This window comes from Chionomys nivalis, chromosome 10, assembly GCF_950005125.1.
Source record: "Chionomys nivalis chromosome 10, mChiNiv1.1, whole genome shotgun sequence".
NCBI lineage: Eukaryota > Metazoa > Chordata > Mammalia > Rodentia > Cricetidae > Chionomys > Chionomys nivalis.
In genome coordinates, this window is record NC_080095.1 from 9756246 (window position 1) to 9768480 (window position 12235).

Consider the following 12235-nt stretch of genomic DNA (forward strand, 5'->3'; position numbering starts at 1 on the left):
TTGAAAAATACTGTGATATTTTATTTTATCCTAGTAAGAATGATATTCAATAGGGAAACAAATGACACCAAATGTTCTTGATTAATTGTAGAAAGGAAAATTATATACATAGTTGGAGAGAGTGTGAATTGTTCTATTCTCTATAAAATATCATCTGTATTTTCCCCCGAAATCTGAAAATACATTTGTCATGTGAACTAACTATATCACTGCTGGAAAGACATCTAAGGATTCTTACTGAAAAGATACCAGATCATTTCTGTGAAATGTCACCCTCTTCATAGTAGTTAAGAGCTGGCATCATTCTAGAGGCCCATCAATGGATGAACGGACAATAAAGATGTGTTTGAAACCCATTTTTTTTTTCTATCTGTACATGCACTCAGGTTCATGCTCCATTTCATTAAACTTGTTAGATCTGTAATGGAAGATTCAGCAAGCATATAGGATAGTCAATTATATTTCAATCAAAACAGTTGCTTTACTGTTTCAAATTGCAGAAGTAATTGATGATCCTGTCTTGTAGACTATTAGTTTAAGATATGTTACATAATTTATGCTTTGGGTTAATTGTTCAATTTTGCAAAGATGTGCTGCATTCTATTATGTTGAATCTGTTTAACTCCATAAAGCTGTGCTACTTTGCCTGACAAAATCTCCTGATTGGTCTACTAAAGCTCTAAATAGCCAATTTCTAGTCAGGAAAGAGAAGTCAATATGGCTGTTAAACAAGAGAAAAAATAAACAATATTTGGGAACATTTACATTTTAAAGGTGATATGATATAGATATGAATAATTTGCGTTGGTATGGATCTTGGTTTATTGATACAAATTTAGGTCAATTTTCGTATATGTATTTCTAATCTTTACTAAGGTATTGTGATTGTGTAGGTCATTTTAAAATTTAATGTATTATTAAGAAGTATAGGTAAATATATAATCGTCTATAATAATCAAGTCAAGTTTGCAGTCATGTTAGTTAGATTTTCTAGACGTACAGAGAAGTATTTCAGTTATATTGGTATTTTGAATAACAGCTAAGCTTTTCCTAATCTTTAGCCAAGATATAGGATAAGTAATTCTGTATTTTGAGACTGTAATCTTATGACTGTCTTGTGGTTTTTTTCTTTATAAAATTCATACAAAAATAGAAAGGTCCTACTCCCTTTATCTGCTGTTTCAGGCTGTGCAGCAGAGGACACGTGCTAGGCTGTACTTAATAAACGAAACCTTGCTTTTGCAAAAAAAGAAAGAAAGAAAGAAAGGAAGGAAGAAAGAAAGAAAGAAAGAAAGAAAGAAAGAAAGAAAGAAAGAAAGAGTCTGCAAGACATTGTGAATGACACCAAAATGTGACTAAGAAACTGCCAATATAGGCAGAAATGTGTTTAAAAATTTCCTGGTTCATTAAAGAGTCTACTGGATATTATGAGCCAGTAGGCTAAAGATGGATTCCCCCATAGTACAAAAGAACTTATGGTAACTATTCAGGCAGCAAAATGTCTCTGTCAATTCTAGAGTTTTGAAAGTTGCTTATAATATGTTTCCTGTTTACTTAGGTAATGTTATATGTTCTGGAGTTTTTGATGGAGCTAAAAAAATATAGTTACAGTTTTCCTTAGTTATGATAAAAGATAAAGTAGATATAAATATTGTAACTGTGATTCTTGCTTGAAAACTGTTTTGTTATATATAATTTTACTATAATAAAGTTAAAATTTTCCTTTTTGTTTAAACAGAAAAGGGGAAATGGTGTAGGAGGTCCTTCTGTTTATAAGAATAAGTCTCCCTGTATTTATCTGAGATCTGGGTAGCAGTACTCCAAATAGTTACAAAAATAATCAACTACAATACCTACTATTTAAACTAAAATGTTGTGCCTATTTATGTGATACAGGCTCCGTCAACTTCGTGTTCTCATCCTTAAGTCTCTGGTAAAGAATGAATTATCCAGGGCCAGAACTGAAAACCTAGATTCACAGGAAAGAAATTTAAGCCTTAAGGGATTGAGGTTGAAAGGGTATATCTTCTGTAGAAATGTAAATAGTATAGATAGTAGTGGATGCATTGGAGGATGGTTGGAAGGGAGAATCAAAGGGGAAAAAAAGGAAAGAGAAGAAGGGAATAAGAGCTAAAAGTAAGAGCCATTTTAGGGATAAAATAGAAACTTAATACAGTAGAAGATTCTAAAGGAAATATGTAAACACAAAGATAAGTTAGAGCTCCTTTGATTTATAATGATTTCCAGGCAGCATTATGTGCTAGGTCAATGATAGAAAAATACTTGTTTGAGTAACCAACAATATCTGCTTTGCTTAAGGCTTTTCAAAAACTAGAACCCACTCCTCTCCTGCCAAAGGAACAAGATGGAGACATCTCCTTGGAACCTGGGAACCCCTCTAGAGTCAACTCTCTTGGCAACCCTAAAATGACTCCCTTAATTAAGATATCTACTTCCCTGTTCCCATTTCCAACCTTCCTCCATCTCAACCATCCCATTCCACCAAGCTCTCCCCAATCATTCCCTTCTCCCTTTTCTCTACCCATCCCCCATCACCCCCATCCCAACCCCACCCCCATGATCCCAACTTTTGCCTGGCAGTATTGTCTACTTCCAATATCCAGGAGGACAAATACATGTTTTTCTTTCAGTTCACCATCTTATTTAGCTTCTCTAGGACTGGAAAGAGAGGGGGAGGGGCAGTAGGAAGGAAATGGAAAGAGAGGATGAGGTGGAAATTTTTAATAAATAATTGAAAAAATATGAACCCCCCCCAAAAAAACCCATACTCTACACTACTTGAGGGACCAATATCTGAGAATAGATACTATAGGAAACTACAGTAAAGATAAATATCATTCTTTTAAAAAATAAGATTATATTAAAATGACTCCCTATAATACTTTGCTACATGTAAAGATCAGTGCCTTGCTCAGCCATGATCTGAAAAACTTCCTACTGTAACAGACTTGAATAAATACACAGAACTAAAGCCTGATAATATTTTGAGAGTGAGAGACCTTGGGACATTCAGTACTATACAAGATGTCTTCATTAAATTCATGGTGTGAAGAGTTCTCAGCTGCTTCTCTCAGAATGTGCTTACATTCCACAAAATGAATGGATGAAGAATTAGGTGTTGTCCCTATAAAACAACTATATGTGAATGGTCAAATTTATAGGAAAGTTGGAAACTTGTAGCAGACTTTTCTTTCTCCAGTCTGCCTGCAAACAAATAACATATACTAAGAATTAATAAAAAAAAATAAATTTTGGGGCAATAGCACTGGATTGTTACTTTTATTTATAGTAAAACATTTCTATGATTCTATATGTTGACACATAGCTCTTGTCTTTACATCTCCTTCACCTTGTACCTTCTGCATCTTCTGGTGACCTCTTCTAACTCTGCCCTACATGTACTCAGAATTCTCCTAGTCTTATTCTCCTGCACCATCTTTCCTATCAAGGTGTATACCTATCAGCGTTTTAGTAACCAGTGAGAATAATGCATATTTAAAGTGTGCAAAAATTGTTACAGGTCAGAATCCCACCTCATGGGTGAGAAAAGGGAATGACATTAGTAGCAGTGTGGTCATACTAATCAAAAATCAAGAACTCAGGAAATGTAGTGTGAACAGAAGCTTGGCATTGAGTTGTGACCTAAAAATACAGAAGCAGAAGAATTTGATGGGGAGGTTGGGCTAGGAAATGGATGCAGGTTCATGCCAAGATGTGTTTACTATGATGAGTGTAGTACCCAAGCTCTCTTATTCCAGACTCTATCTGTAGGAAGTCAGAGACACTGTTGACCATATTGTAATAACCCAGTAGGGTAGTCTCCATCTCCAGTTTATAAAGTCTAGCCTGACTTCCCTCATGCAAATGTATCTTCTAGCTCTATGTTAAATCCTCTCCTGTACTGTGGGAGCTCACATCTCTCTCATAGGAGGCCGACCTCTGAAGAAAAGGAGGTGTATTCTAGAAGATGAAACTGTTTGATCTTCTTTACCTGGTGACGGCCCTTCCTGGTGAGTGTTCCCACTTAATACATGTGTCCATGTGGGGTTCTGACAACATGTGACTGACAGAATTCTTTTTTTTTCTTTTTTTGTCTAAAGGAATTCTGTCCCAGATTCAGCTTCAAGAGTCAGGACCTGGCCTGGTGAAGCCATCACAATCACTGTCCCTCACCTGCTCTGTCACCGGTTACTCCATTACTAGTGGTTACGTATGGAGCTGGGTCAGACAGTCCCCAGAGAAGAAATTGGAGTATATTGGGTACATAAATAGTGCTGGTGGTACTAATTACAACCCGTCATTTAAGAGCCGCGTCTCCATCACTAGAGACACATCCAAGAACCAGTTCTTCTTGCAGCTGAACTCTCTGACCACTGAGGACACAGCCACATATTACTGTGCAAGAAGCACAGTGAGGGAACTTTAGCATTAGCCCAGACACAAACCTCCCTGTAGAGGACCTCTGGACCAGCAGGGGGAGCTCAGCCCTAACTGATCTCAGGAACTTTAAAACTGCAGGCAGAGAAAGAAAAACACTTGGTTTTTCTCTGGCTTTTCTTCTAACTGCCTAAGAACAAAGAAGATAGAGGTTCATTCCTCTATCTGATCGTGAAATATTTTGTTTGTGTGAAGCCACATTTATTTGTTTCTAACTGTGTCACTGAAGACAGGGTACAAGGCAGAATTTCATGTCATTTTGAACGCGGATGAAGCCTTTACCAACAGAGCCATCTTTCTGGTTGTAGGAATATGTTTTAATGATAATAGCTCTTTGAAACGCGGCAGATTTCACATGACAGTAATTTTTCTGTAACAATTGTGATTCCACTTTTGATTGTTTACACACTCCTCAAGCACATCCTAGTCAGTTCACACAAACCATTTGCTGGGATGCCTACAGAAGGATACATATTGTGTTTTGGGGCTCCACATATCACTACTGCTGTATTACCAACTGTGTAATGCACAGCAGGGTATGTACTGGTGTCAAGTGCGTAGGAGGGAATGGATATAATAACTCTGTTGTCAATATCAACTGTCTTGCAAAGACAAAATATTTTGTGCAAGAAAATACATGAATTGCCAGTAGAATTTAAAACATCATATCAAATAAATATTCATGTTCACACTGATTATTTATTTAAATGTGTCAGAGAAGGATCTACCTCTGACATAGAAGAGAATTGAAAAGTATGTGTTTAGATATGCTTGGACCTTCTCCTTGAAAGATTGTTCATTGATTTGTGATTTTATTCCAATATTATTAGAGGAATGTAATTCTAACCCAATTATAGACCCTGAAACACAGTGCCTCACTTATGTAACTAAAACAAAATCGATAGTGTAAATGGAATCTTATCATACCCCTACTTAAGTGAATAACCACTCCATTCAGTGAACAAGACTTATATTAAATTCTGGGATTTTTTTTGTCAAACTCTCTCTGAACATTAGAAAAATTTGAAGAAACCAAGTATGGTAAATATTATCTGAAATTAATAGCCCCCAAACTATCATAATTTTACCAATAAAATGGGACAGCATGCAGAGTTGTTGCAGTCCCTCAGAACCTGCTCTGAACATCTGCCTCTCCACTGGGAATATCTGTCACCATCATGGAAAACCACAGCCTAAAGATCATTCAGAAAGAATTAATGAATCAAATATAAGATTTCTAGGAATGAAGAACTGAATGGACATCCAGCCAGGCCAACCAAGACCTACAGACTATCATCAGTTTTAAGGATGGCCTTGTGAAAAAAAGTAGTGGGATTCCAAGTTGAGATTGATTGTAAGAGCAGGGATTCTGTCCTCAGCAGCCCTGGGCTGTGCTCATTCCCCACATTTCTGAAGCTGGATTGTGTCTTTCACCACTTTCAGATGGACATCAATAAGAACAGTGATAATAAGTTTTATATTTTGGGGGTGTTTTAGAGGGAGGTTTTTTATTTTTAATTTAATTTTAAGTAGCAAGTTTTGTTTGCAAAGACTGTAGAAATGGACATTTTACTCCAATACAATACTCTTTTTTTTTGTTTGTTTTGTTTTGTTTTTTTCGAGACAGGGTTTCTCTGTAGCTCTGGAGCCTGTCCTGGAACTCCCTTTGTAGACCAGGCTGGCCTCAAACTCACAGAGATCCGCCTGCCTCTGCCTCCCGAGTGCTGGGATTAAAGGTGTGCGCCACCAACGCCCAGCTATACAATACTCTTGAAACACATAGGGAAACACAAGAATACTGACATAATCTGAGTGTTATGCTCCTCTGTGTCAATATTTTGCCATGGTTTTATCAAATCAGTAATAGTATGAGAAGTGTTAGAACCTACAGTATGGAGCTTCTTATAATTAAAAGAAACAAGAAAGAATCACCTTCTTTACTCTCCTTCTTCCTGAATAACACTTGTTGTATAAAATCAAGAGAGTCATGAAGGGCCCTAAAGTTTCTGTCTATAATCAGAACATTGCCTGTTGAAGTATTATTATTATTAGAAACTTTATTCCAAGCTTTTAATATCAGCTTGGGTTCTTTGGCCATTAAACATATGAGGACGGGCAAACTATTGACTCTACAATTTGATAATAAGTAATTTCTAGAGGAATCCTTGCATTTGGTTATAAGCTGCATTGGATAGGGATTTGTTGATACTGTACTTAAGTCACAGATTAAACTGATGGTTGGTGAGATTTTTCGTAGTGTTTGCTATTCAAAGGGTATCATGCATACTTGTTTTTTTCTATTGCCATGTAGATTAGATCTATGTATGTCACTCTTAGTGTATTAATTTTGGTCTGAGTTCTCTGGGATTGTGATTTGTAGGTTTTTTTTTCTTTGCTTTATGTTTAAAAACCACTTAGAGAGAGTGCATGTGATATTTGTCTTTCTGTGTCTGGGTTACCTCACTCAAAACAATGTTTTCTACATCCATCCATTTTCAAGCAAAATTCAACATGTCATTATTTTTTCTGCTGTGTAGTGCTCTATTGTGTAAATGTACACATTTTTCTTATCCATTCTTAGATCAAGGGGCATTTAGGTTGTTTACAAGTTCTAGCTATGACAAACAATGTTGATATGAACATAGTTGAGCACATGTCCTTGTGGCACGATTGAGCATCCTTTGGATATGTACCCAAAAGTGGTATTACTTGGTCTTGAAGAAGGATATTTCCTAACTTTCTGAGAAATCTCCACACTGACATCCAAAGGGGCTGTACCAGCTTGCATTGCTACCAGCAAGTGTTTCTTTACCCCACAACCTCTCCAGCATAAGTTGTCATCAGTGTTTTTGATCTTGTCCATTTTTTCAGTTGTAAGATGAAATCTCAGAGTCATTTTGATTTGCATTTCTCTGATGACTAAGGATGTTGGACATTTATTTAAGCATCTTTCAGCCATTTTAGATTACTCTGTTGAGATTTCTCTATTTATGTCTGTACTCCATTTATTATTGTACTATTTGTTCTTTTGATGATCAATTTTTTGATTTCTTTGTATATTTTGAAGATAAGCCCTTTGATATTGTGTTGTTGAAGATGTTTTCCCATTCTGTAGGATGTTGTTCTGTCTTGTTGACCATGTCCTTTGCTTTAAAGAAAATTTTCAGTTTCAGGAGGTCCCATTTATTAATTGTTTCTCTCAGTGTCTGTGCTGCTGCTGTTTTATTTAGGAAGTGGTAACCTGTGCCAATGCATTCAAGTGTATTTCCTACTCTCTCTTCTATAAGGTTTAGTGTGCCTGGCTTAATGTTGAGGTCTATAATCCATTTGAACTTGAATTTTGTGCATGGTGTCAAAAATCAGGTGTTCAAAGGTGTGTGAATCAATATCTTTGTCTTCTATTTAGTTCCATTGGTTCTCCTTTCTGTTCTTATGCCAATATCAGGCTGTTTTCAGTACTGTAACTCTGTAATGCAGTTTGAAGGCAGGGATTGTGATGTCTCCAAAATTTCTTAATGGAAAATATATTTCTTCCTGAGGAGCTTTTTAAAATTTTCAGTGACTATGGATCACTTAATTTATTACTATTTGGCAGGAAATCATGCAGAAATTATATAAGAAATTCAATAGGAAAAATATTTCTGATATTTCTTCTTCCTTTTTTGAGACCGTTCAAAAGTCCCATGTTGTAGGATGCTGCTTGTTCGTTTCCCATCTGCACAAACTCCAAAAATAATCATCCAGAATTTATATTATTTAAATCACTGCTTGGCCATCACTTAAGTGTATTGATAGCTAGCGCTTACATCTAGATTATCCAATTTCCATTATTTTGTATTTTATTATGGAGTTTTTGGTCCTGACAGCTCATGTCTTTCTAGCAACTACATGCTGTCCCGTGATTCTACCTTGTTTCTCCCAGGATTCGGTTTAGTTTTCCCCTGCCTACCTCTATTCTTCCCTGCACAGGCCTAAGACAGTTTCTTTTTTAACCAATGGTACTCAGAACATGAATATTAGAATACAACATCCTCTACCTTTTTCTGTTTAAACAAAATGGAAAGTTTTAAATTTACCATGGTAAAATTACATATAACAAAATAGTTATCAAGCAAGAATTAGAGTTACAATATTTATATATATATATTTCGTCTTTTTATTTTTCATAATTTAAGAAAATTATTATAATAATTATCTATTTTTCAACTCCTTCAAAGACTCAAGAAGAATCTAATATTACCTAATTAAACAGGAAGTGCGTTGTGAGCAACTTACAAAATTAGAAATGACAGAGACATCTCACTGCCTGGATAGTTACCCAAAGCTTTTTTATACTGTTGGGGCATCCATCTTCTCCCTACAGGCCCATAGGATCCAGCAGACTTTTCCATGAAGCAGGAAGTTTCAAAGACAGTTCTGCCTATATTGGCAGCTTGTTACTCACTTTTTATGTGTCCTGCAGCATGTCTGGCAGTCTCTTTTATGAAGCAGCAATGCCAAAGGACTGCCTCACGTTTCTTTTAAAACTTCAGCAGTCATATTTCTGTGGGTTCTTTATGTCCAATTTTTTTGCAGCATAACATCAAGCAGCCTAGGTAAGAGCAGCTTCTTAATCAAATGTCTAGAAAACTCCATAAGGAGCCTTTACAGTGCACATCTTCCTCTTGAAGTAATTGGTGGTGCCAGGAGCAGATGTGTCATACTGACATAAAAAGTCCTAAGTTCTTAAAATATTTTAACACCATATTCTGAAAGTCTCTGAAGATTTGAAGAATATCCATTTAACTGAAATATGTCTCTATATATCTAGAAAACCTAACTCACATGAGTACAAGTTTGACTATTATAGATGGCTATCTATTAACCTATATTCTTAATTATGCATTACATTTATAAATTAGCTGGACATACACAATACCTTAGTCAAGACAAGAAATACATATCCACAGTATAACAAAATTCACCTTAAATTTGTATCAATAAACTAAGAACCATACCAATGTAATTCTCTATATCATATCTCCCTTTAAATGAAAACAAACATTTATAAACAATATTTGGGAATTTGGGCATAGTTCTCTCTCAACTACTTTCTGCTTTTTGTTGGGTGAAGTATTTTTAGGGGTGCTTATGGTGAACTTTTGTGGGGGTCCATCAACCCATATTAGTTTTGAATTAATCCACATGATCTCATTCTCTGTGGAAACAAAAGAAAAACCGCATTTTCAAAGTAACATATCCTTAGACTCAAACTTTGAAATCAAGATAAGTTTAAAGTATATATGTTTGCTTAGATTAGTAGTTTTCAAAACTGTTTCTTTGCAGTCAAAATATTCAAAGTAAGCATAATAATAGACATTATCCAGACTCTCTGTGTATATTCCATCATTTTTGTTATTTATTTTTATTGAAAAAAAAATTTTCCGCCTCCTCCCCACCTCCCATTTCCCTCCCCTTCCTCCCGCCCCTCTTCCCCTCCCCCCACTCCTATTCTCCTCCCTCTCCAGTCCCCGGAGCAGTCAGGGTTCCCTGCCCTGTGGAAAGTCCAAGGTCCTCCCCACCCCATCCAGATCTAGGAAGTTGATCATCCAAACTGTCTCGGCTCCCACAAAGCCAGAACATGAAGTAGGATCAAAACCCCGTGCCATTGTCCTTGGCCTCTCATCAGCTCTCATTGTCCACCATGTTCAGAGAGTCCGGTTTTATCCCATGATTTTTCAGTCACAGTCCAGCTGGCCTTGGTGAGCTCCCAATAGATTGGCCCCACTGTCTCAGTGGGTGGGTGAACCCCTCGTGGTCCTGACTTCATTGTACATGTTCTCCCTCCTTCTGCTCCTCATTAGGACCTTGGGAGCTCAGTCCGGTGCTCCAGTGTGGGTCTCTGTCTCTATCTCCATCCATCGCTAGATGAAGGTTCTATGGTGATATGCAAGATATTCATCAGTATGGTTATAGGATAGGTTCATTTCAGGTTCCCTATCCTCAGGTGCCCAAGGAACTAACTGGGGACATTGCCCTGGGCATCTGGTAGCCACTCCAAGTTCAAGTCTCTTGCCAACCCTTAGGTGGCTCCCTTAACTAAGATATGAGTTTCCCTGCTCCTCTATCCAACCTTCCTATATCCCCAATCATCCCGTTTCCCCAAATTCCCTTCATCCACTCCTTCACACTTTTCTCTCTCCATCTCCCCTTACCCCCATCCCACCCTACCCCAAGATTCCAATTTTTTGCCCGGCAATCTTGTCTATTTCCCATAGCCAGGAGGATAACTATATGTTTTTCCTTGGGTTTGCCTTCTTGTTTAGCTTCTTTAGGACCACAAATTACAGACTCATTGGCCCCCTATCCATGGCTAGAAACCAATTATGAGTGAGTACATCCCATGATCTTCTTTTTGTGTCTGGGTTACCTCACTCAGGATAGTATTTTCTATTTCCATCCATTTGCATGCAAAATTCGAGAAGTCATTGTTTTTTACCTCAGAGTAGTACTCTAATGTATATATATTCCACACTTTCTTCATCCATTCTTCCATTGAAGGACACCTAGGATGCTTCCACGTTCTGGCTATTACAAATATGTATATTCCATCTTTATGTGGCTTATTTTTCTTTACTACTTTAATCTATTCCTGTCTGTACTCTGTCTCTTCAAAGACTTTACCTTTTAAATAAAAAACATTTACTTTCTTTTATAACTGTCTATATTCTTTTTCTTTTCTCTCCCAAGCCTATGTGCATTTATCCAGCACTGTGATCCATTTAGAGGTCTTTTTAAAAACTTAATATGTCTTTATTGTGTATTTTTATTAATTTTCTGTTCAGAAATGCTTTTTAAAATGCTTAGTGCTTTTTAAAATTCTAAGCGGTGTCATTGCTAAGGCAAAGAAGGCCCTGCCTGCTTGCTCCACCCAGTCCAACATGATGGAAGTCTGTTCACTTCCTCTAAGAATGCTAGGTTGGAGAAATCCTCACCATCTCAACTCTCATAACCAGTTGGCCCATACTGCCAACAAGTAATTTGCATCACGCTGCCCACAAATTGTATTTATTGCTTGGCCTGCTGAAAAAGTCAGAGTTTATGCTGGCAGTATGACCCAGAAAGCCATCATTTCAAAACTGCATGGCTTTTTTCTGCTACTGCTCAACCAGGAAAAACCTCTCTTAAAGGACCTGCCACATGCTGACAGAAAAAAAAAATATGTGGCTAAACTTTGCTTTTCTATGTCTAGAATTTCTTTCCAAGCATTCTCAGATCTTATATGGATGTAGTCAGTCTCATGTTGTTGTACCAATTTGTTGTAGGAGGCTGCTTGTTTATTTCCCAACTGCTACTGAAATAATCCCACAGAAACTGTTTGTTCCCTGTGTTTGAAGTTGAAATAGAATCCAACAGAACCATTTACTGGAAGAGAAACAAGGAAATAAAAGACTTCTTTTAGGGCATGGATCCAACTACTTTAGACCTGAGGAGTACAAAATTCCCTTTACTGTGGAAACTTTTTACAGCTCAGAAAGATGAGGGGGGAACCTTTGGAAAATATTTAGAATCTCATAGCTTTGATGAAAATTATGAACAAAACCAATATCCTCCACAAAGGATTATCCCTATTAAGAGTTCAGTCTATCATTTACACCACTGGTGCTCAAAATATTTCACTAATACACTAAATATTCCCAACTAAATAAGCAGGTTTATTCCATTAATGGTTTCTCACACAAGTTTCTAAATGTACAGATTCAAACACACTAATAATAAACACATATTCAGCAAAACT